Source organism: Plecotus auritus (assembly GCF_963455305.1).
Source record: "Plecotus auritus genome assembly, chromosome: 5".
Taxonomy (NCBI): Eukaryota; Metazoa; Chordata; class Mammalia; order Chiroptera; family Vespertilionidae; genus Plecotus; species Plecotus auritus.
The window spans coordinates 144,286,299-144,312,541 of record NC_137776.1 but is presented as its reverse complement, the minus strand read 5'-3'; the positions used below and the strand labels follow the sequence as shown (position 1 = coordinate 144,312,541).

The 26,243-nt window shown below is 38.4% G+C and overlaps 1 long non-coding RNA gene across 1 annotated transcript; it reads left to right on the top strand.

The window, feature by feature from the left end:
• The first annotated feature begins 608 nt into the window (after positions 1-608).
• Positions 609-23,910, top strand: LOC308248602. Its single transcript, XR_013960628.1, has 3 exons — positions 609-716; positions 4,923-4,990; positions 22,207-23,910. It is a non-coding gene; the product is annotated as an uncharacterized lncRNA (long non-coding RNA).
• The last annotated feature ends 2,333 nt before the right edge of the window (positions 23,911-26,243 follow it).

Genomic DNA, 26,243 nt, shown 5'->3' with positions numbered 1-26,243 from the left:
TGGTGGTGGTGACTGTTTTGATGGTTGTTGGGTTGTTTGTTTGTTTTCAGGAAGGGTGAAAAAAAAAATGTGCTGCCTGGCTGGTGCCTGGGTTTTGTTTTGCTTTTGTTTTTCTTTTTTCTTTCTCTCCAAATGTGCTTGCTTTTTTAAAAATGCCACCGCCTCCGGCTCAGGAGATTTCTTTTGTGATCACTTGGACTGAGGAGGAGGAGGAAGGGCAGCAGCAGGAGGAGGAGTTGGTGGTGGTTTTGTTAGTTACAAAGAAGAGGGAGAAGAATCAAGGGGAAAAAAAAAAAGAGGAAACAGAAAGAAAAGAAAGGAGGTGTGGATGGCAGAGCATGTGCGTTTTCACATGACATCTGTGCCTGTTAGCGGATCCACAATGTGAATTTTCACTGTTCAGTGAGAGGGAGGAAGGGAGCGAGAGAGAAAGAGAGAGGAGAGATGGAAAGAGAGAGCCCAGAAGGGGCTTATACGCGGGGGCGGGTTTGGCCGGGACTTCCAGGCCCCGCCTCCTGTCAGCGCCATGGCCAATCAGCGCCCGGTAGTGCTCGGAGGGGCTGGGACCACGGGGGAGGGGACCAGCTTGGTGGCGAGGGGCGGGGGTTAAGGACACTGGAGCTGAAGGCGGCCAAGGCTGGAAATGGGCACTAGAGACTGTCCTAACTGTGCAGAGGACGAGAAGGACCCACAGAGCGAGTCGGGCAGATGTGCAGGTGACATTCACTTACGATTCCAGCAGGAGGGAGAGGACGCTGACCGGTCCTTCAGAGGCGGGAGGCGCGGGACTCTCCAGGTCCCACGTTGCGTCCCTCTTTGGCAAAGCCTGCGGGCCTCGGAGAGTTAGTTTTGAATTTATGGTAGCGCTCTGCAGAGTCCTTTTTCTGTGAACTCCTCTTGTCTGGCGAGGGTTTCCAGGGCATGACGCTTCAGTTATAGTGGTAGAATAATGCAAATCAACTTTCGTCACTTTGAGCTCCACCAGAATGCAGTCCTATGCAAGTACCAGTCTGCTTCCTTTAAAACCACTTTTCAGATGCTTCCTGCTCCCAACTTAAAAACAAGCAAAACCAAAATACTGAGATCTCTTGTGTTTTTAAAGATTGAAAATTTTAATGCTTTTTTTTTTTTATCAAAGAAATTGATTTGTATTAGCATTTGGAGAATCTCCTGGTGTTGGGCTACGCTACATAACTCAAGGATAATAGCCCCAGTTTGCAGGTGTAGCTACCTTGGTGAGAAGGCAAAAGGCTGAGGCCAGAAGGTATGATCATGTGGTGCTGTTTATTTGACCATGGTGCAGGGCTTTAGGAGGGAGGAATTGTTCATTATAATTGCTCCGAGAAGACATTTACCAATTTAGAGACTGGCAATTAAATGTAGGTAGAGTTATTTGTATTCCTTAGGTAAATAGATAAAAACTGTTCCTTTGCAAGTTTTCCCCTTTCATTGGACAAAATAAACATAAAATACAGATGATCACATCTACTTTCTACAATTGGAAACTTTGTAAATACTTTGATGAATTGGTCATCCTCAAAGACAGATAAAAATATTTGCTTCATGGACTCAGTCTTAAGGAATTGAGGCTTCTACTCAATATACCTGTTAGCAGAGCAGGCCTCATCATCATTTAGGTTCCCATATAATTGATTTTTACTGCTATTTATTCATATTATGTCATGTAACACAAAATGCAATGTACAGTTGGTGATTGTTTAGCTAATTAGATCACTCTAAACTGCTAAGTAGTTCATTACCTACCCCGATTAAATAAAAAATGGATTACTTGCTGAACCTTCACTAGTGTTAAACTGACTTAGCCCGGCCAATGTGTAATTTAGGAAAATTGTAATATTAAGAATGAAAGTTGATTGAGTCTTTAATTAAATGAAATGAACAAAAGGAAGTTACTGTTCAGAATAGTTATTCCCTTATAAATACCTTTCCCCTAGATTTGTAATTGACACAGTAGTTAATCTTTTAAGATAATATTTAAGGCTCCCTGGTTTTATCATTTTTAATCAAGTAAAATAGATTCATCATAACTGCATTAAAGCTGTACAAGTTATGCCTAATTTAGTTGCTTCATTAAAAATTACTGAATATAAAACAGTTAAGAAACAAATTGTGACTTCATTATTTTAATTTTATGTGCTTCAAGAAGACCCAGGCATATTTAAAATTCCAAAGCCTTTGTAAACACTATAATTAATATTGTCATTATTTTAGATTTTTATTTCTCATTAAATAAGAATTTCAAAATTCAAAAATTTAAACTCATTAATTGTCTTAAGTTTCTAAACATTTATTGAATTCTAAAATTTCTTTTGACTGCTGGTATATCTGTAATTCTTAAATAGTCATGCATATATGAAAACTACTTTTTCCTTCTGCTGTACATTGTTATATGTCCTTTGCTTTGTGGGCTCAACAATGGCTATATATATATATATATATATATATATATATATATGATGGTACAAAGTATTTGTTTTCTCTTTTATAATGAATAAATGTTGATCATTGATTATAACATGGTGATCTGAGACTTTTTGGATCTTTCTAAAAGTTTAGAAACCAAGTTTTTCAGCATTTCCAATAACTTCCAAATTATTTCAACTGAATGGAATAAAAATTTATTTATATAAAACAAATATTCAGGATGTAAATGAAAGAAATCAGCTTTCTCCAAGAAGTCATAAAATATTTAGGTATAATCTGTTGTTTTTGTAACCTACCTGCCAGAAAACATCCATATTTCAAATGGCATAACAATAATATATTAATATAATGTTCTTGTTCACATGAGTACAATGCCAACAATTTTATTTGAATGATTATAGAACTGTTTGGTTTCCTGTAAGCTTGTAACTCCACTTTTGGCTCTGTGCTTGAAGGACATTCTAAATTTTGATAAATTAAAATGCAAATCATTAAGTCATGTCACTCTGTACTTAATCTCAAGAAATGATATAAAATCAGAAGGGCTTGCTGGCTTCACCTGCTTTCACCATCCCTCAGATTTAGCTGTAAGGCCGTAGAGTAATAATGACCAGAAACATTCTATGGACACAAAGGTTTAATATGAAGCAAACAGTTAAAATGACCAAGGCATTTAGGATTATTTCAACCATGAAATGCTTGAACCAAAGTAGGAAGAAATGATTCACTGTATTTTGAGCCAGTCTATATATAGAAACCATTTTAAATAGTTATGAATCTTGGAGTCACATTGGCAATATTGATAACAATATTACATTTAGAATGAATAAAAAATTGAATGTTTTTAGATCAATTTAGGGGCTGTGTCACTGTAAAAGTTGGAGAAAAGGTATAAAGCTACCTTTAAATATCAGAAAAGCCAGAAAAAATATGAGAACTTTTAATGTTGGAACCTATTAAAAATGGAAAGGGTGAAATACTGAGTGCCTTGTTGCTGAAGGCATCCAAAAAAGGGTGGAATTGCCTGGCCAGTGGTTGAGCGTTGACCCATGAACCAGAAGATCATGGTTCAATTCCAGGTCAGGGTATATGCCCTGCTTATGGGCTCCATGCCCAGTAGGGGGTGTGTAGGAGGCAGCCAATCTATGATTCTCTCTCATCATTGATGTTTCTATCTCTCTCTCCCTCTCCCTCTCTCTGAAATAAATAAAAACATATTTGGAAAAAGAAAAAGAAAAGGTGGAATGAAGGACAAGTATAGAGATTTCTCTGCTAGGCTGAACACTGCCTAGATCACCTCCAATATCTTCTGTAACATCTGTATTCACACATAGGCTACTATCACTACCCCAGTAGCTGCCGCAGAGCTAGTGCTTCATACCTTGGAATGCAAGCTTCACAAGAGCAGGAGCCAGGACTTCCCTAGAGTTTGAAAGAGTATCTGATACTTCATCGTCATTCAATAATTATTGGTTGGATGAATGCTTTCTACTCTTGTCCACTGGATATGAATCAGAAATATAGTGAAGATCTGAATAAGATCCTTCCTTCTTAGTTTCTAATGGAGAAAGAGAGAGTGAGAGTGAGAGCAAGTTGAGAGAGATTTTTTTTTTTCATTTTAAAACTTTTAATTTGGGGAAGAAAAACATATTTGAGTTTGAATTAAAAAATTACAAAGAAAAGTGAAATCTAGTTATTTTCATATTTATTACTGTTCTTAATTTATTCCAAGTTGAAGAATCTTTATATCTTTCAAGGTTTAAGTTCTGATTCATACTTAAAAAAGTATGGATACAAATTCAAAAACTTTACAGAATGACAAAAGAGAGCAAATGCTAAAATTGTGTAGCTTGTGCTTTATGTAATAAACTAGAGGCCCAGTGCACGAAATTTGTGCATGGGTAGGGTCCCTAGGCCGGACCAGCGATCTGGGTCGATTGGGGCCTTCTGGCTGCTGGCTGGGGCCTCCCTTCATCAGCTGCCGGCTGCCAGCTGGGCTCTTCCTTCGTTCTGTGCCACCCCCTGGTGGTTAGCACACATCATAGTGAGCAATAGAACTCCCAGTCTTCCAGTTAAATTCCCAAGGGACACTTTGCTTATTAGCCTTTTATATATAAAGATTGGAAAGAGGGTTATGGGCCAAAACAAAACGAACCCTAATATATGGGATGAGAGGTGAGTAAGGCAAGCTTATGAAAGAACAAAATATACATGTCAGAAAAAAGAGCTAATGCATACTGGATAAATTACATGAACTATTAGCCTATCTAATTTCTATATCTTGAAAGAGCCTGCATTGTATGTAAATATATCCCATGCCCTCTCTCCCCCCTGTTTATAAACAGATAAAATTACATAGGCTTAGAAAGGTTAGATCATAAATCTAAAAATGTTAGATCCAAGATTCAAACCCAGACGTAGACACTAAAATATAAGTTCCATGAGTTCATGGACTTTCTTGATTTTACTTTTTTCAGTGCTGAATCCCCAGAATCTTGAACCTTACCTGGCAACTTGTTGGTGCTGAAAATGTACTTGTGAATAAGTAAGTAGACATTTGAACTCTTGTCCACACAATATTACATGCCACACACTCTATAACTGAATTCCAGTCCATCATGGAGTCTAGAAATACTTTTGTAATAAATATTCCAGGTAATAGATACTGTGGGCCTGGATTAAATTGGGGCCAGTAAAAATAAAAAATAAAAAAAGAGAAAAGGTTGGATGCAAGACATTTTTCAGGCAGAAGCTACAAAATCTAGTGAATGATTGGATGGTGGTGCTGGTAGGCAGGGGTTGGTAAAGGCAAGAGAGAAGTCAAGCCAAAGCTTCATGAATAGGAGATTGGTAGAATGAATATATCATCAATAGAAATAAGTAAGGAGGAGCATGTTCTTGATTAAATAGGGGGAAATCTTGAAATTTTCAGTTTTGGTGAGTATTGGCAACAATGTCTAACAGATGGTTGGGTATGTAAAACTGGAGATTTTGAAATTGGCAAGAGGTGAAAGTAAAGATTTATGAGACATTCAAAAACACTAAGGAGACAAGAAATAATATGAGAAGAAAACAAATACGTCTTTTACAGAGTAGGAGATGGATGCTATGCCATTGCATGAGAGGATGAATGGAAGAGGAAAGGAGTAAACTATGATAGTATTTTATCAGAGAAGTCAAGGTAGAAAGAATTTCAAGAAAGAAGAAATGATTAACAGGGTCAGATAGACAGAGAAGTCAAGGGTCATTGGGTTCTCTCTCTCCCCCACACGCACACAATTTTTTTCTTTTATATAAATTTTAGAATGAACAGAATGATACTTTTAAATATAAAAAGAGAGAGTTGGGATAAATGAGATTAAGAGTCATAGGTTAGCTTTCATAAGAAGATCCCCTTTTCTTCTGAGACTGAAATCAAGCAACAGAATGAATAGATAAAGACAGAGCAACTTTGTAAAGTTAACAGGGTTTGGAGGCACATGTAGAAGGGAAGTACTGCGGTTTAAGTTTCAGGTGGCAGTTGAATTACCTGTGTGACACCATACAAGTCACATTATTTCTGCATCCCACTTTCCCGTTAGACAGTGAGCATCACAAGGATAGTAATTCTGTCATTTTCATTTTAGTATCCAGCACCTCTAAACTGGTTGTTAAACAATTTAGTTCAATTTGAAAGATGAATCATTAGTGAAACTCTGTCTCAGTTTAGTACCTGTCCTGTTATTATATTTTGGCAAACTCCCTTCCACTTTTTATCATGGCCTTGAAGACTTAGAGTTGACAAATCCCCATTTTCATCAGCTAGATTGAGTAGATTTATTTTTCTTGTAGCCCCACAAGCTTTACTAAAGCAGGATGATTGAAAAAAAAATATCTACAGATCTACGGGCTGCCAGTGTGTTCCAGACACTGGTAAAAGGACTTGTGCTTCATTTTATGGACTAGATTAAAATATTTTAAAGTTTCTTTAGAAGAATAAGTGTCTGAATAGCTAATGAAATTATTAAAAAATAATATTAGTCCGGAATGAATTTCTTACCAAGAAAATGGAAAGAAAATATATTTTATAGTGGTTAACTGGAAGAATCAGATCAGGAGAGGTTGAGAATTATAACATGTGCCATATATTTTGTATTGTTTGATTTATTTATAAGAATAGATATTATTGTGTGTGCGTGTCTGTGTGTATGTGATGAAAAGTATTTTCAGGATTACCACAAGGGGAAATAAAAGATCACTACAGAGACTTCCCTTACTAAAACTTACTCAAAAAGTCATTCCAAAAAAATAGAATATATGAGTACAGAAATAGATAAATAATAGAGTATATCAGAGCATACAGATATTGATTTAAGACTTAAGAACTTTATATAAAAACTGAAGTAGAATTTCAGTTCAGATTTGAAAATATGATATATCTTAATAAGATGAAGAATACTTGTTTCTATCTCAGATCATATACAAAAGTACATTTCAGATGGATTAGAGATTTTAATGAAATATATAAGTGAATATATAAAATAATAAAATTATACTTGTGCGTATCTATATAATAAAAGCCTAAGTGACAGTTATGGTGGAACAACCAGAATGACTGGTCACTATGATGCACACTGACCACCAGGGGGCAGATGCTCAATGCAGGAGCTGCCCCCTGGTGGTCAGTGCACTCCTACAGGGGGAACACTGCTCAGCCAGAAGCTGGGCTCACAGCTGGTGAGCTCAGAGGCATTGGCAGGAGCCTCTCCCACCTTCGCGGCAGCGTTAAGGAGTGGCGAGCAGGTGGGCGGTAAGGAATGGGGGGTCCTGGACTGCAAGAAGGATGTCTGCTTGCTGGCTTAGGCCGGCTCCCCGCCTAAGCCAGCAGGCAGACATCCCTCAAGGGCTCCCGGACCGCAAGAGGGTACAGGCCAGGCTGAGGAACACCTCCCCTTCTAGTGCATGAATTTTGTGCACCGGGCCTCTAGTCTACCTAATAAAAGAGTAACATGCTAATTGGCTGTACCTTTGTGACACCCACCAGCCAATCAGGAGTGAATATGCAAATTAACCCAACAAAGATGGAGGGTTAATTTGCATACACAGGCGTTGAGTGGCTGGGGGCAGGATGCTTGCATCATTGCCATCGTGATGAGACAGGTGTTCTGCACCACCCCAGCTGCTCCAGGCCTCTGGGCAGCGTGGGAAGGTGGAAAGGCGGCTCTGGGCCTGAGCGGAAAGGCGGCTCCGGGCCGGGGGTGGGGGAGGAAGGCGGCTCTGGGCAGAGCGAAGGCAGTGCCAGCAGCCAGGGGAAGGAAGGCCCATTCTTGCATGAATCTTCATGCATTGGGCCTCTAGTATTTATACAATGTTTTGGATGAAGCAAACTTCTAAATTAACTGTATCTATAAAGAAAAATTACATGTATTTTCTTATATACAAATATAAAAGTAAATATTTTGAATGGCCAAAGACATAAAAACAAGTGAAAATGTAGACAATAGGATGGAAAAAATATTGCAGCACAAAAAATTAATAGTCTTTATAAATAAATGTATATGAACTTACAAACTGATAAAAATTGGATGAAAGCTCAAAAATGGAGTTGGTAGGGAAAAGGGGAGCTGTTTATTGGATAACTTTTTTTTTTTTTAACCCTTGGTGGTTTTTGTACACATAAAAAATTTCGCCATGTTTATATGTCTGTTAGTGCTACTAAAAACCCCCTCTCAAGATTACCTGACAAGATAATTTCTTATGTGTTTATTAAAATACAAGTTAAAATAAAAATGTAATACTTTGTGTAATTTTTGTGTAACACTGCAAGTTTTATCTTGAATTGGCTACTTTACATTCTTGCCTCATCAATCCAAGCTACTGTCCCTCTCCTACCTAGATGGGTACCATGTACTTAGAATTTGTCTCTCTACCTTCATTTTTTGCTCATTACCCTAATCATGTTCCAATGGGCAGTTAGAGAGGTCTGTTAAAAATGTAAACCAGACAGTAAATACTCCCTGCTGAAACATTTTAATGTCTTCTGGTTGCATTTAGAAAGTAACCCATCCTTGTTTTGGCTCAGAAAGAGGATGAATTCTGGTTTGGCCTGACACCCTGCTTAACTAGTAGACATGCCCCCTTTCATTCTCAGAAGTGTTCCAGTCTGAGAAATACATAACATAGTTATCCTGATTGTAAAGCTCTGCTGGCTTAAAGGTTAAGTTCTCAGAGAAATTGTCTCTCATTATCCTATATAATAAAAGAGTAATATGCAAATTAACCACCACTCCGCTACACCCAGAAGCCACGCCCACCAGCCATGCCCACCTGCCAATCAGGAGCGAATATGCAAATAAACCCAACCAAGATGGCTACAGCCACAGAGAGCAGGAGGGAGGCTTGGGTTTCCCCGGTGATGGAGGAAGCCAAGCTTTCCGCCTGCCCTTGCCGGCCTAGGCCTCCACTCAAGGCTACAAAGTTTCAATGATAGAAGATACATAAATCCAAACAGAAATGGCGGCAGCCATGGAGCTGGAAAGAGCAGGAGGCTACGGTTGCCCCTGGTGATGGAGGAAGCCAAGCTTTTTGCACCCAGCCCAGGCCTCCGCTTAAGGCTACAAAGTTTCAATTATAGAAGATACATAAACCCCAACAGAAATGGCTGCCGCCACGGAGCAAGCAGAAGGCTTGGCTCCACTCCAGGCTACAAAGTTTCAATTGTAGAAGATAAATAAACCCCAGATACCAGGGCCTCTGCTTGGGTCACCGGGGGGTGTGGCCGGCCTGCAAACCACCACAGGCCCCTTGCCCAGGCCGCCCCACGCCCCAAGGGAACCCCCCCCCCCCGATCCGGGACACCCTCCAGGGCAAACCAGCTGGACCCCACCCATGCACCAGGCCTCTATCCTATCTAATAAAAGAATAATATGCAGATTGACCATCACTCCAACACACAAGATGGCTGCCCCCATGTGGTCAAAGATCCTGCCCCCATGTGGACACAAGATGGCCACCACAAGATGGCCAGCAGCGGAGGGCAGTTGGGAGGGACCAGGCCTGCAAGGGAGGGCAGTTGTGGGTGATCAGGTGAGCAGGGGAGGGCAGTTGGGAGAGACCAGGCCTGCAAGGGAGGGCAGTTGGGGGTGATCAAGCCTGTAGGGGTGGGCAGTTAGGGTGACCAAGCCGGCAGAGGAGGGAAGTTGGGGGCGACCAGGCCTGCAGGGAAAGGCAGTTGGGAGGGACCCAGGCCTGCAGGGGAGGGCAGTTGGGGGGGACCAGGCCTACAGGGGAGAGCAGCTGGGGGGGACCAGGCCTGCAGGGGAGAGCAGTTGGGGGGACCAGGCCTGCAGGGGAGGGCAGTTAGGGGAAAACAGGCTGGCAGGGGAGCAGTTAGGCTTCAATCAGGCTGGCAGAAGTGGTTAGGGCAATCAGGAAGGCAGGCAGGCGAGCAGCTGGGAGCCAGCAGTCCTGGATTGTGAGAGGGATGTCCGACTGCCCGTTTAGGCCTGATGCCACTGGGATCAGGCTTAAAAGGGCAGTTGGACATCCCTCGAGGGGTCCCAGATTGGAGAGGGTGCAGGCTGGGCTGAGCGACACCCCTCCTCCCCCATGCATGAATTTCGTGCACCAGGCCTCTAGTAACACATAAAAGAGTACTCATTCACATATGAGAATTTATGATGATTTATTTGCTTGTCTTTTCTTGTTATTATCTAATAACTGAAATTAATTTATAATTAATATTATTATTTGCCCCATGGGTCAGGGACCACATCTTTAATTGTTTTGTATTATATCTTCAGGGCCAAGTATGATGCCTAACATATAGCACATGTCTAATAAAAGTTTGTTCAATAAATTGATAACTTGGACTAATTGCTAGAATTTGAGCAATGTAAACAACTCCTTTTATTTTCTTTCTGAAAACTTGTTTCACACATTGGCTAAGATGACTCCATGTCTAATTATTGCCATATTTTAAAAAGTGCATGGAATATTATGTTTTTCTTTTTAAAACAGTTGACATAGTTATAATTAAGTGTACCAATGAAACAAAACAACAAAAACAAAGAAAAATTATTTTCTGTTTGTAGATCTGTTTTCATTGTAAGCAGTTACTTAACCTGCCTGACATTTACTTAAAAAATATGTAAAATAGGGCTAATAAACCTTTTTAACGAGATATGCTAAAATAATGCTTAGCATATCATAATCATGCAAAAATCATTAATCATTATTTTTATTATTTGTAGAAAATTTGTCTAATGAATAAGCAATAGCTTTTTTTTTTTAAATTCAACAGATAAATTTTCAGTTCAGGTAAATAAAATTTTGTTTGCCCATCATAATTCCTGGCTACTCTGAACAATCAACAGATCACAAAATATAAACTAACTTAACGTTTACCACATTATTAGCTCTTTTCAATTTGATTTATCCCAATTGCTTTATGACCTCCTCTTTTTTTTCTTTTTTATTCTCTTGAACTAATCAATTTTAGTTTCATTTATTTTTCTTCTGTTGGCATGCTGGTCACACATTCTTTCATTATTCTTTTAATAATTCCCCCACAGATTAAACATGTGTCCTTGGATTATTAAAATTAATAAATATCAGTACTTTTACCACATTTCAGTCAAAGCTAAGACTTCAGGACATAGAACTCTATTGACATTCCCCTATTGTCCAGGTGCCATTAATGTTATTATTGTCATGCATTTCAACTCAACATATATTTAAATCCATTAAAATATTATTATTTATAGTGAGCATTTATTCAGATTTGCTCCCAAGTTAGCCCATATAATTTTTTCCTGCTTTTTTATATTTCCCTTTGAGGTAATTTTCCTTCTTCCTGAAGAACTACTTTTAGCATGCCCTTTCATGTCTGCTGCTGCTGATGACTATGCTTCGCCTCTGGTGGTCTAGAAATGTCTATGTTGCTTCACTTTTGAAAGGTAATTTCACCGGTGGCCAGATCGTTTCCCCCCGACATCCTATTCATATCATGGTCTTCTTTCTAACATCTTTTCTATTGAAGATTTTGTTCTTAGTTTTATGGTTGTTCCTTTGAAAATAATGTAGCTTTCTTGGATCCTTATGTGATTTTCTCCTTGTCTTTGTCTTCCAGCTGTTTTACTGTGAGGTACATAGGTGTATTTCTTTTCAATTGCCCTTTCTGGAGTTTAGAGCACCTCTTGAATCTAGGACTTCATATCTTTCATTACTTGGAAAGTTCTTGTCACTGATGCTTAAGTATTACCCTTGCTCTACTCACTGACTCTCTTTTCCCTTTCTGAAGGGAGATGGTGTTATGTGTGTGTTAGAATTTTCCAGCGTCCCATATGACACTTTCACTCTTATATGTAGTTTATATCCTTTTTGCTTTCCAGACTTCCGTCAGGTTATTTTGTTCTTACCTAACTTATAGTTCTCTGATCTTTTACTCATCTATGTCAAGTCTTCCAGTCTGTTGTTCAACAAATGTGTATCTATTAAGATACATATTTCAGTTATTATATTTTTCAGTCCTAGAATTTCCATTTTTTAATAAGCTCCAGTTATCTGGCAAAATCCTCCACCTTGTCATCTATCTTCTTGAACATATAAGTACATAGTTACTTTAAAGTCTATGTTTGATAGTTTCAATATTTGTTTCTATATATATATTCTTTCAAATATAGTTTCAATATATATATATATATATATATTGTATATTTGTTCTCTAGAATTTTTAATTGAAATTCTGACACAGTTTGTAATTATAGAGTATCTGGATGATCTACATGCTACTTTTAAGGGTGATGTTTATCTTTCTCTGTTTCAGAAAAGATTAGAATAGACAGAGAAAACAGAGGGTAAGACTATTTGAAGATTTGAGTTTAAAAAAATACTTGTTGAAAGGCATACTAGTATACATGGACCAGCTCTACCCAGGGAACTTTCCCTTAAGCTTTAAGAACTTCCTGTGCGTTTCTTCCCCAAATATCAACATTGTTACTGGTATATTGCCCCATGTTTAAAATATTACTATCCTCTTTTCAACTCACCAAAATCAGACCTTTTTTCAGTATAAAACTTTGTTTTCATCTTTTCTATTGCTCAAAGGAGTAGATGGGAATCTAAATTTTGCTTCTTAAGATGTGAGATCTCCTTCTTGGAACTCACTACAGCATTTCTTTCCTTGGAATAAAGAATACACAGCTAACGGCAGCTCTTTCAGGGACCAGGCTCACAATCACCAAGCCCCTTCCATAGGATGAATTCACATGCGTGCCATGGGACTGCCCAGTTCCAATGCTTGGCAGACCTGGGGCCTGGTGGCATTTTGCTAAATTATGCCCATACATAATTTGAAAATCTAAAATGCATTGGCAGAGATCAGGAGATGATTGTGTTAATGATTTTTCTGGATCAAAGCAGACATTGGAGGCCTAGTTCTCTCAGATGAGGAGGACTGCAGAATCTTTTTAGTGAATGAAAAGAGATGTTGATGCAAGATGAATTATTTAAATAAGGGCAAAGTGCTTTATCAATCCAAACCAGTTTTCAAATAGTCCACCCTCCTCTCTGGAGAGATACTGGGAAGAAGCAGATGAAATCACCTCGCTGTTTAAAAACTCTAAGCAAGTATATCTGAACTCCCTAGTGGGAGAATTACAGTCTCTAGTAGCTAGTACGAAAATCTGGAAAAAAGGTTTTAGGTTTTATTTGAATGTAAATTCTGTTCAAGTCAACAGCCATGACTTAGAAGAGGAAGAGAGGAAAAAAAGGAAATAAAGTATAAGAAATGTAATGACTATCCAGGGATTAAAAAAATCTTGAGAGAAATGGGGAAGGTATATATATGTCCTTAATAGAGTGAAAACTATTAGTGTATTGTATATTCAGTGGGAGATAGTTCAGATTAGTCATTCTGTGACGAATGAGGAAAAGTTGGGCTGGGGCACAAAGATGGAGGCAAGAAAAGGAAGATAAAAGGGATTTAAAAGAAAAAGAGAAGGAGACAAGGGGCAGAGGAAACTTCCTTCGGGGCAGGACTTGATTGGTTTCCTAAGGAATAGTACCTGGGTTTTTTATTGTTTGCATTTTTGGCATGTCAGTCCCAAGGTTGTTCTCACAATAGCACCCTTAAGCTACCAGTACCTATCTTGACCACTTTGATCTACCATGGGAAAAGGGAGTCAAGGGCTTTTCTGCTCGTTTATGAACAGCATGCAAATATAAAACTGATAATACATAGTCCCCAAATAAAAGTTTCAGAAAGGACTCTGTTTTTATTTTATTTTTATTTACTGCAAAGTAAACACATAGCCATCAACTAAGTAGTTTTATAATTTTTTTTGTAAAGTCAATATTATTCATTTGGAAATTCCTTAATTTAATAATAAAATTATGCTATAGCTGTTATATTTTTTAAAATATATTTTTATTGATTTTAGGGAGGAAGGGGGAGAGAGAGAGAGAGAAACATTAATGATGAGAGAGAATCATAGATCTGCTGCCTCCTGCACGGCTTCCACTGGGGATCGAGCCCACAAACTGGGCATGTGCCCTGACTGGGAATCGAAGCATGACCTCCTGGTTCTAGGTCATGCTCAACCACTGAACCACACTGGCCAGGTGAATTATCTAACTTTTGATGTCTTTAGTCAAAAATTCCAAAAGAGGGAGGAAGATGGCAGAAGTGGTTATGGGAGATGCAGCCTCCCTCCATCTTTCTTCTCACTGAAAGGAGGTCTGATTTTGGTGAGTTGAAAAGAGGATAGTATCTTTAGCAATATCTATAATAATAAAAGCATAATATGCTAATTAGACCGGACAGCTGAACGACCTTCCGGCCATCATTCTGGACATCCTTCTGGATGAAGCCATGGCAGCGGGGGCCAAGGCAGAGGTGGTGAGGGGCAATCAGGCAGGCAGTAGAGTGGTAAGGGGCGATCAGGCAGGCAGGTGAGTGGTTGGGGCGATCAGGCAGGCAGGCAAGTCAGAGGTTAGGAGCCAGCGGTCCAGGATTGCAAGAAGGATGTCTGAATGCCAGTTTAGGCCCAATCCATGCAGGACTGGACCTAAACCTACAGTCAATCATCCCCCGAGGGGTCCTGAATTGTGAGAGGGTGCAGGCCGGGCTGAGGGACCCCCCTCCCCCCCGCCACCCTGTGCATGAATTTCATGCACCAAACCTCTAGTACCAGTAATAATGTTAATATTTGAGAAGTAGAAACACACAGGAAGTTCATAGTTTGACGCTCAACCACTGAGGCATACTGGCCAGGCAGGACAGCTATTATCTTAAAAGGGGAGAAAAAAATTCCTTCAAAATATCATTGAACTGACAAAAGGTATACATGTAAGTGAATCTTTTTCTTTTTTCCCATTTGAAAGTTTTGTCACACTCAAAGTATAGTAGAAAAAGGAACAAAAGTGTTTTCTAAAAGGATTAATTATTGCTGGTCACAAATATCAAAGGGTTATGTAATCAAAGTTGAAGCAGAGAAATACAGCTTTGAAAATTATTGGACACAAATGAACACACGTGCAACTGGCCCTGAGAAGGCCAGTATTTATCTCTTGTATTTAGACTTAAGGTAAGTTGATAAGTGGTTGTAAAGATTTGCTTAGATCTCTTTATTCACGATCTTTGCTTCTGAAGATGCTTATGGTATATAAATGAAATGAGTAAGTGGAAGAATTTAGGGCAACAAATAAGCATGTGTTCTCTGCAGGTTCCAAGGGGGTGGGTTGCATTCACTTCCTGTCCCAACAGATTTGGAAATGGAAGAACAGTGTCCAGCAGAGGGCGCAGTGCCAGTGTCAGGAGTGCTGGACTGATTTAGCAACCACCTTAAATCTATATTGGATAGAAGGAGCCAAAGAACCTGACCACACTGAAGTAATGGTAATAAAAGGGGCCAGCACCTTACCATAACTAGGGAGCTAGTTGTAGATCACAGAAATCAATATTTTAACTTCAAGATAATTGAGCTCAAAATTAAATATGAAAAAGCAACCATACTTATCAGCTTTAACAGTTGTTATTTAATTGAATTTTATATTAGAGCATTATGAATGAGAAGCTATCTGGGAAGTACTGATAAGCTATTAATTTTTCATAGTTGCCTTCAATCAATGATAGACAGAATGTCCCTTATTTCTTATATGTTACCTATCCATAGATTTTGGTTTTTTTTTCTGGCTCATTCTATGTTTATTCCATTTAAATGTTGAAATAGATAAGTCTTTAGTTACCTGGTTGCACATCCATCATTTTACCTTGGGAAGCTACCTTGTCTGGGCAATAATAGATCATTATACTAACTCTCAGAAAGTTCTACAGTCTGCAAAGAAAATGTTTTTCCCCCTCAAGGAATAAGGAACTTGCCAAAACAAAAGGACAACAAATGGAAACATTAAAGTGCCTAAGGAAAAGGCAAGCAGGCTTTCATCCTGTGGACTGTGATGAGTGGGCAACCTCAGTGCCTGCAAGGATCTTAGACTTGATAGAAAAGTAGATGATATGGTTATAAACAATTGAGATGAAACACAAGGGAAAAAAAAGGAATTACTTTTAAAAAGCAGATATTATGATATCATTGCTATATTTACAAGTAGGTTTCTCCTTGATTTAAAAATTCAATGAATATGGATTTAAATAAAATCTGCTATTTCAATCACCAATATATTTCAACAGAGATCAAACATTCAGTAAATCTGTTACAAAGACAACAAGAATTGTTAAAAAATCAAATATTTACTTAACTATGAATGCTTCTATAAAATAGTCTCAAGATTGACATAACCCTAAAACCTCATTATCTATATATATAAAAGCCTAAGTGACCATCCGACCGTTCTACCGTTTGACGGGTAGCTATGATGCACACTGACCACCAGGGGGGTAGATGCTCAACGCACAGGCATGGAAACATGGGACAGATTGATGAATCTCAGTGGGAAGGGGGGAAAGGGAAGGGCGGGAAGAGGTTAACCAAAGATCTTATATGCATACTAGAGGCCCAGTGCATGGATTCTTGCACCAGCGGGGTCCCTTGGCCTGGCCTGTGGGGACCAGGCTGAAACTGGCAGTCCAACATCCCCCAAGGGGTCCCGGATTGCGAGAGGGTGCAGGCCAGGCCGAGGGACCCCACCAATGAATGAATCTGTGCATTGGACCTCTAGTGTTATATAATTCTGCTTTAAAATTTAGGTAGAAAGTTTGTAATATGTTTACAAATGGAAAGAAATACTTCAAAACTAAAAATTTAAGCAACCTAAATTAAAAGCACAACTAGAATTTATTGACAGATGACTTTGTGAACCACATTAAAATTATTATTTTTAATAGACTTTATTTTTTAGAGCAGCTTCAAGTTCACAGAAAAATTAATCAGAATGCACAGAGTTCCCATATATTCTTGCCCTCCAATCCCATAACAGTTTCCCCTCTTAATATCATTTTGCATTAGATGGTGTGTTTATAATTAATGAACTAATATTAATACATTATTTATTAACTAAAGTCCATAGCTTACATCAGGGTACACTCTTTGTGTTGTACACTCTATGGATTTTGACAAATGTTTAATGACATGTATCCACCATTACAGAATAGTTTCACTATCCTAAAAATCCCTTCTGTGCCATCTATTCATTTCTCCTTCCTTCTTTCCCACCATGAATCTCTGGTAACCACTGACCTTTTTATTGTCTCCATAGTTTTGTCTGTTGCAGAATGTCATAGAGTTGAAATCATACATCATGTATTCTTTTCAGATCGGCTCCTTTTATTCAGTGATATATGTTTACGTTTGCTTTATGTTTTTGCATGGCTTGATAACTGATATTTTTATAGCACAGAATAATATTGCACTCTCTGTATATATGAGAGTTTATGTATTCATTTACTTAATGAAGGACCTCTTGTTGCTTCCATGTTTTCAGTTCATTTGGGTAAATACCAAGGAGTGCAATTGCTGGATCATAAGATAAGAGCATGTTTAGTTTTTTAAGAAACTGCCTAACTGTCTTACAGAATGACTACTATTTTGTATTCACACCAACAATAAATGAGAGTTCCTGTTGCTCCATATCCTTACCAGCATTTGGTAATGTCACTTTTCTGGGTTTTGACCATTCTCATAGTGTATAGTGATATCTTATTGTTGTTTTAATTTGCAGTTCCCTAATGATATATGATGTTGACCATTGTTTCATATGCCTCTTTACCCTCTCTTTATCTTATCAGTGAGGTGTCTCTTTAGCTCTTTTACCCCCCCCCAAATGTTAATTTTTTCACTTATAAAACATATGTAACTATCAATGGAGAAAGCTTGAAAAAAGGATAAAGTTTCTCATAATCATATTTAACTGCACAACTATTGTCATTTTTGTATTATTTTCCTTCCAATGTTCTCTTCATTTTTTCAAATGCATAAGGATTTTACATAACGATCATTATGTACATGTAATTTTATATGATGAGTTTGTTTAATATTACAACATATTCATAGTTATTAGTATAATTTATTATAAATAACTAGATATATTACAATTTATGTAATCATTTCCCTGTATTGAATATTTAGATTACTTCCATTTGTTCTGCTATGTTTTAAAAAGTTTTCTTAACAAAATAAATTAAAAGATTTATTTTTGAGTTGAAAATGCAAATATTGCACATTATTATTGTTTTTTTGTAGATTAAAGATACCAAGTTTCTAATGCAGAACTATTTTGTAGAAATATCTGCATAGAAGACATTTTATAATGGAGCTGCTGCCATGAGATCACTTGGTGTCAATAGGAGATGATAGATAGATAGATATCATTTTAGCATGTAATAAAATGCTGACAAGATGTTCTCATCTGGTGGAGCCTCCAACATATTCAATTTGATGGTTGTGCAGAACCCAGAAGGTAGAAAAGGGCCTTTTAGGGATTCAATTCTGCCCAGCAGAGGTGCTCCAGTGCTAGCCACTCCCTTGAAGAACTTCTCAAAGGTGGCAAAATTTGAGCTTTGAAGGTTTTGATATGTTCTCTGTGATCTTGGTGTTTCTACTTAAAATATTATACTTTTTATGACTTGTCAAAAATCCTGTGTTGGAGAGGAGTTCTGTAATCACTTTCCTGTGCTGGAAGAACTGGGTCAGAATCCAGGTCTCAGCGTGAGGAAGAATGAGGTCAGGAAATGAGTAAGTATTTAGAGTTAGAGGTCAATCATTAACGTCTTCTCTTCCTTGTTCCTCATCACTTATACCAATCAATCAGGACTCTTTGATATTATATATGAAAGCCCTCAGCATTCATTTATTATTATCTGAGTCTTAATCTGTTTTCTTGGCAAACTTCTCTCATCCATTCCTCCCTGTAGATGGTTTATTGAAATTCTAATTGTCGAGGAGAAACCAAGATGGCGGCATAGGTAAACACCTGAACTTGCCGCCTCGCACAACTTCTCCCATAAGGGTGTCTCCAGCAGAGAAGTTCTCCCAGCGTAGACACAGCTGATCTTCACAGCCAATTGGCCTGGAGGTCAATTCCTCCAAGTGATTCCAACAACAACCAAGGCTTAACTACAACAAGACTGTGCACACAGCCACAAAGGGGTGCACCAAGAGTGTCCACCTCAGGTAACTGGGGAGGCTGAGCCACTGGGCCCTATAGGACACCTAGCACACAAAGCCACTGTATCAACTCAGGGAAGCACCAAAATGTGGAGACAAAGAAACAGAACACAAATGAAAGAAATGGAGGAAAGCCAATGACTGGATATAGAGTTCAAAACCACAGTTATAAGGTTTTTCAAGAATTTTCTAGAAAAGGCCAATAAATTTAGTGAGACCCTTGAGGATATGAAAAAGGACCAACTAGAAATTAAGCATACACTGACTGAAATAAAAAATATTATACAGAGATCTAACAGCAGACTAGAGGACCGCAAGAATCAAGTCAAAGATTTGAAATACAAAGAAACAAAAAACACTCAACCAGAAAAACAAAAAGAAAAAAGAATCCAAAAATATGAAGATAGTCTAAGGAGTCTCTGGGACAACTTCAAGTGTACCAACATCCAAATTATTGGATGCCAGAAGAAGAGAGAGAGCAAGATACTAAAAACCTATTTGAAGAAATAATGACAAAAAACTTCCCCCACCTGGTGAAAGAAATAGATTTACAAGTCCAGGAAGCACACAGAACCCCAAACAAAAGGAATCCAAAGAGGACCACACCAAGACACATCATAATTAAAATGCCAAGAGCAAAAGACAGAGAGAATATTAAAAGCAGCAAGAGAAAAACAGTTACCTACAAGGAAGCACCTATACGACTGTCAGCGGATTTCTCAACAGAAACTATGCAGGCCAGATGGGAGTGGCAAGAAATATTCAAAGTGATGAATAGCAAGACCCTACAACCAAGATTACCCAGCAATGCTATCATTCAGAATTGAAGGCAGATAAAGAGCTTCACAGATAAGAAAAAGCTAAAGGAGTTCATCACCACCAAACCAGTATTATATGAAATGCTGAAAGGTATTCCTTCAGAAGAGGAAGAAGAAAAAGGTAAAGATAAAAATTATGAACAACAGGAGAAAAAAAATGGCGGTAGAATAGACAGACGTGTCCCAAGCCCTGTCCCAGAGCAGATAGAAAGAACAGCTGAGGGTTGCATGGGGAGTGTCTGTTGGTGAGTTAAGGGACACCTATACTCCAGGAGAAGGTGGGGGACTGCTGGACGGGGCTCCCCTGACTGGGCAGCCCCCACTACTGCTGGGTTCCCTCCTAGAGCCACTGGGTCAGACGCGGAGACCACGCCATCTTGAAGGGGAAAGTAGATGTTATCATAAGCCTGAAAATCTACAACTGCAGCACCCACCGAACAGCTGTGAACCCCAGAGCACCGGTCTCCAATTGGTGCAAACATGTGGATTCAGAGGAGCTCTACACTCCACCATGGAAAGGTCAGATTTTGCCTGGGATAAGGTGAGGTCTCTGGTCCCGGCAGAACAGAGAAGCATGTGCACTGCGTGAGCTGGAGGACCTGGGGAAGTCTGCGCCTAGAAAAATCCGTGGCTGTTGGGGCTGGCGTGATCCGTGAATGTGGAAGGGGGTCCTCAGAGCTGCTAACAGAGGGGATCTCTAAAAAGCAACCCATTTTGATCTGATGCAGGACAGCCTAAAAATTTTAAAAGTGTGCCAGCTGCTTGGACACGGCGGGAGGGGGGCGGGTGGTGGGGGGGAAGGAAGGACTGCACAGACTTGCGCGCAGCCCCGGAGTTCGCACACTTGTGCTTTCTTTTCTTTAAATCATTGCTTCTGATTGCTGAGCCCAGTGCATGGGATCACCCAGTTGGGGACACCCAAGGAGACTGCAGGGGAAGGTTGTTTTTCTGGAACCTGGGGATCAGAGCAGGGAGTGACCATTGGAGAACCAGCTCTGGGGCAGCCCACTCCCAGAAACCGGTATTGAGTGCCACAGGGAAAGCAGGATCTAAGCAGAGGCTAGAGAGGACCTATAGACCGGAGGTCAATCCAGAAACACTGCCACCCAGGGGTTGAATCACAAATTGACTCTTGAGTAATCACAAATAAAGGAGCACAAGAGAGTAAGACGCACTGCGTGCTTAAAAATCAGGACTGGCTTACAACACTGAGGAGCAGTGGAACGCAGGGAACTGCAATACTGTCCTGACTGGGAAATAGGTGTGCCAAACAGAACAATAGAGGAAGTGAATGACCTTCACTAATGCACATTTTATTATTTATTTATTTATTTATTTATTTATTTATTTATTTATTTTCATCTTTTACTTAAGAAACTATTTTTTTTCTTTTTTCCTCACTTGACTTTACCTTTTTAATTATTACATTTTTATTTTCAATCAGTATTATTACTACTACTATTTTACCTTTTTTTTTTAAAAAAAAGTGTCATTTTATTATCTCTTCATTTGACTTTGAGATTAGTGTTCTACATTCTATTTTCATATTTCCTTTAGCATCATTCTACTCTATCTCAACTCTACCTTTATGCCATCACTTTCTTCCTAACTTCTCCCCTTTTGTTGTCCTGTTTCTCTTACCCTTCTCCTGCTTTAGATTCTCCCTATTCTTTCTTTTTACCCCGTTAAAATTTCACCCTACTTATATATCTAATTTCCAATCCCCTGCTCCGAGTTCATACACACCGTTCTCTTCTCTGTCTTCACTATCCAAAAAATTGTTTGTTTTTCTCTCTGTCCTTTTGTTGTTGTTTGCTTGAATGTTGATTATATCGATTTTTTATGCCTGTTTGTGAGATTTTTTGCTTATTCTTTTTTTTGTTTTGTTTTTTTTGTTTGCTTTATTTTTGTTTGTTTTTTGCTTCTGTTTTCCCTTGCCTCGCTTGATATTAGTTGTTGTTTGTAGTTTGTATTCATCTCCAGGTACTTGTTGCTGGCATTTGCTGGGATTAGTGGCTGTTCTATTAGAGTTTTCTCCCCATATATATAGTTTGTTCCCCTTTTCTTTCTTATTCCCTTTCTTTTCTCTCTTACTTTTTTCCTTTTCCCATTTTCATTTTGGCACTCCTTTCTTTCTTTCTTTCTTTCTTTCTTTCTTTCTTTCTTTCTTTCTTTCTTTCTTTCTTTCTTTTTTCTCTTCTTCTTTCTATCCTATCCCCTAATTTGACTTTCTCTGGTGGTCACCTTTATTTTGGGTTATTAATATCGTGAATACATTTCTGTTCAGTGCCTTGTGTGTTGTACCTGATTGTGTTGTATTTTGTGCCTTTAAATCAACGCAGGAGAGAGAGAACTACATAACCAGACACCCGGAGAAGAGAGACCATGGGGAAACAAAGAAACAGCCCGCATATGAAAGAAAAGCAGGCATCACCAGAAAAGGAAGTAAAAAAAATGGAGGCAAGCAACCTTCCAGAAAAAGAATTCAGAGAAATGGTCATAAGGTGGCTGAAAAGGATGGAAGACAAATTCGACAATATGAGCAAGAACCAAGAGGAAATGAAGAAGAACCAAGAAGAAATGAAAAATGACATCGCTGCTGTAAAGAACTCAATAGAAAGCATCAAGAGTAGACTAGAAGAAGCAGAGGATCACATCAGTGAGCTGGAAGACAAGGTAGGAAAAAATACCCAAGTAGAACAGCTTCTAGAAAAAAAAATTAAAAAGCAGGAGGAGAGCCTAAGGGAAATTTGGGACAACACGAAACAAAACAACATCCACATAATAGGGGTTCAAGAAGGAGAGGAAACCGAGCAAGGAATAGAAAACCTGTTTGAAGAAATAATGACAGAAAACTTCCCTGACACAAGGGAGAAAAAAACCCACACAAATCCAAGAAGCTCACAGAGTCCCAAGCAAAATGAACCCCAAAAGACCGACGCCAAGGCACATTATAATTAAATTGGCAAACACCAACGACAAAGTAAAAATCTTAAAAGCGGCCAGAGAGAGACAGAAAGTTACCTACAAAGGAACCCACATCAGACTAGCAACTGATATCTCAACAGAAACTCATCAGGCCAGAAGGGAATGGAATGAAATATACAAAGTCATGCAAAGGAAGGGTCTGAATCCAAGAATACTGTACCCAGCAAGGCTATCAATCAAAATTGAAGGTGAAATCAGGAACTTCACAGACAAAAAAGGACTAAGGGAATTTATTACCACCAAACCAGCAATGCAAGAAATGATAAAGGGTCTGCTGTAAAAAATAAATAAATAGGAAGCGAAGAAGGAACACAGGGGTAAAGAATAAAAATGGTGACAAATAAGTACCTATCAATAATAACTTTAAAAGTAAATGGATTAAATAACCCAATCAAAAGACATAGGGTAATGGATTGGATAAGAAAACATGACCCATATATCTGCTGTCTACAAGAAACCCACCTCAGAAAAAAAGACACACACAGACTGAGGGTGAAGGGATGGAAAAAGGTTTTTCAGGCAAATGGAAATGAAAAAAAAGCTGGGGTAGCAATACTTATATCTGACAAATTAGATCTCAAAGTGAAGGACATAACAAGAGATAAGGAAGGCCACTTCATAATACTAAAGGGAGCAATCCAACAAGAAGAAATAACTCTGGTAAACATATACTTACCCAATTCAGGAGCACCCAAATACATAAAAAAACTCCTGGAGGATATCAAAGGAGAGATTGACAGCAATACATTCACAGTAGGAGACTTTAATACCCCACTATCACCATTGGACAAATCCTCTAAACAAAAAATCAGCAAAGAAACATCAATCCTAAATGACTCACTAGACCAGATGGAATTAATTGACATCTTCAGAACATTTCACCCCAAAGCCACAGAATATACATTCTTCTCAAATTCACATGGGTCATTTTCAAAGACAGACCATATGTTGGGTCATAGGCAAAGTCTCTTCAAATTCAAGAAAATAGAAATCATATCCTGCGTCTTCTCAGATCACAGTGGCATAAAACTGGAAATCAACTACAATAAAAACAATCCAAAAAAATAACAGCCATGGATACTAAACTGCCTGCTATTAAACAATGACTGGGTTACCAGAGAGATCAAGGAAGAAATAAAAAACATCATGGCAACAAATGACAATGAAAACACGTCAATCCAAAATCTATGGGACACAGCGAAAGCAATCTTGAGAGGGAAATTCATAGCTCTACAAGCCTACTGCAAAAAACAAGAAACAATGGTAATAAATTACCCAACCCCACCACTCAAAGAGTTAGAAAGAGAGCAACAAGAAAAGCCCAGTGTAAGCAGAAGGAAGGAAATAATAAATATCAGAGCAGAGATAAATGACCTAGAGACCAAAGAAACAATACAAAAGATCAACAAAACCAAGAGCTGGTTCTTTGAAAGGATAAACAAGATTGATGAACCTTTAGCCAGGCTCACCAAGAAGCAAAGAGAGAGGACCCAAATAAACAAAATCAGAAATGAAAGAGGTGAAATAACAACAGATCCCGCCGAAATACAAAGAATTGTTAAAAAATACTACGAACAACTCTATTCCAACAAACTGGACAACCTGGAGGAAATGGACATATTCCTAGAAAAATATAACCTTCCACAACTCAATCAAAAAGAATCTAAACATCTTAATAGGCCAATAACTATGGAAGAAATTGAAGCAGTCATCAAAAAGCTTCCAGCAAACAAAAGCCTGGGGCCAGACGGCTTCACAGGGGAGTTTTACCAAACATTCAAGGAAGAACTAAAACCTATCCTCCTCAGACTATTCCAAAAAATTAAAGAGGAAGGAACACTTCCAAGCTCCTTCTATGAAGCCAGCATCACCCTAATACCAAAACCAGATAAAGACAACATGAAAGAGAATTACAGGCCAATATCCCTCATGAACATAGATGCCAAAATCCTCAACAAAATTCTAGCAAATCGGATCCAGCAGTACATCAGAAAGATCATACACCATGACCAAGTAGGATTTAGCCCAGGAATGCAAGGATAGTACAATATCCGCAAATCAATAAATGTGATACATCACATAAGCAAATTGAGAGATAAAAATCACATAGTCATATCAATTGATGCAGAAAAAGCATTTGACAAAATCCAACACCCTTTCTTGATAAAAACTCAAAACAAAGTGGGAATAGAAGGTTCATACCTCAACATAATAAAAGCTATATATGATAAACCCACAGCTAACATCATACTAAATGGGCAAAAACTAAAAGCATTTTACCTAAGAACAGGAACAAGACAGGGATGCCCACTCTCACCACTCCTGTTCGACATAGTACTGGAAATATTAGCCATTGCAATTAGACAAGAAGAAGAAATAAAAGGCATCCAATTTGGAAAAGAAGAAGTAAAGCTGTCCTTATTTGCAGATGACATGATATTGTACATAAAAAACCCGAAAGACTCCATCAAAAAACTAATAGACTTAATAAATAAATTTGGCAATGTAGCAGGATACAAAATTAACGCCAAGAAATATATGGCATTTCTATACACCAATAGTGAACTTACAGAGAGACTAAAAAAGCAATCCCATTTACCATTGCACCAAAAAAATTAAGATACCTAGGAATAAACTTAACTAAGGAGGTAAAAGACCTATACATGGAAAACTACACAACACTGAAAAAAAGAGATAGAGGAAGACGTAAACAGATGGAAGAACATACCATTTTCATGGATTGGGAGAATCAACATCATTAAAATGTTCATACTACCCAAAGCAATCTATAGATTCAATGCACTCCCCATTAAAATACCAACGGCATATTTCACAGACCTAGAAAGAACTCTCCAAAAATTCATCTGGAATAAAAAAAGACCCGAATAGCTACAGCAATCCTGAAAAAGAAGAACAAAGTAGGGGGGATCTCAATACCAGATTTCAATCTGTATTACAAAGCCACTGTTCTCAAAACTGCCTGGTACTGGCACAAGAACAGACATATAGATCAATGGAATAGAATAGAGAACCCAGAAATCGACCCAAATCACTATGCTCAATTAATATTTGACAAAGGAGGCAAGAACATACAATGGAGTCAAGACAGTCTCTTCAATAAATGGTATTGGGAAAATTGGACAGATATATTCAAAAAAATGAAACTAGACCACCAACTTTCACCATACACAAAAATAAACTCAAAATGGATAAAGGACTTAAACATAAGACAGGAAACCATAAAAATACTAGAGGAATCCACAGGCAGAAAAATCTCTGACATATGCTGAAGCAATTTCTTCCCTGATACTGCTCCTAGGGCAATGGAAACTAAAGAGAAAATAAACAAATGGGACTACATCAAAATAAAAAGCTTTTGCACAGCAAAGGA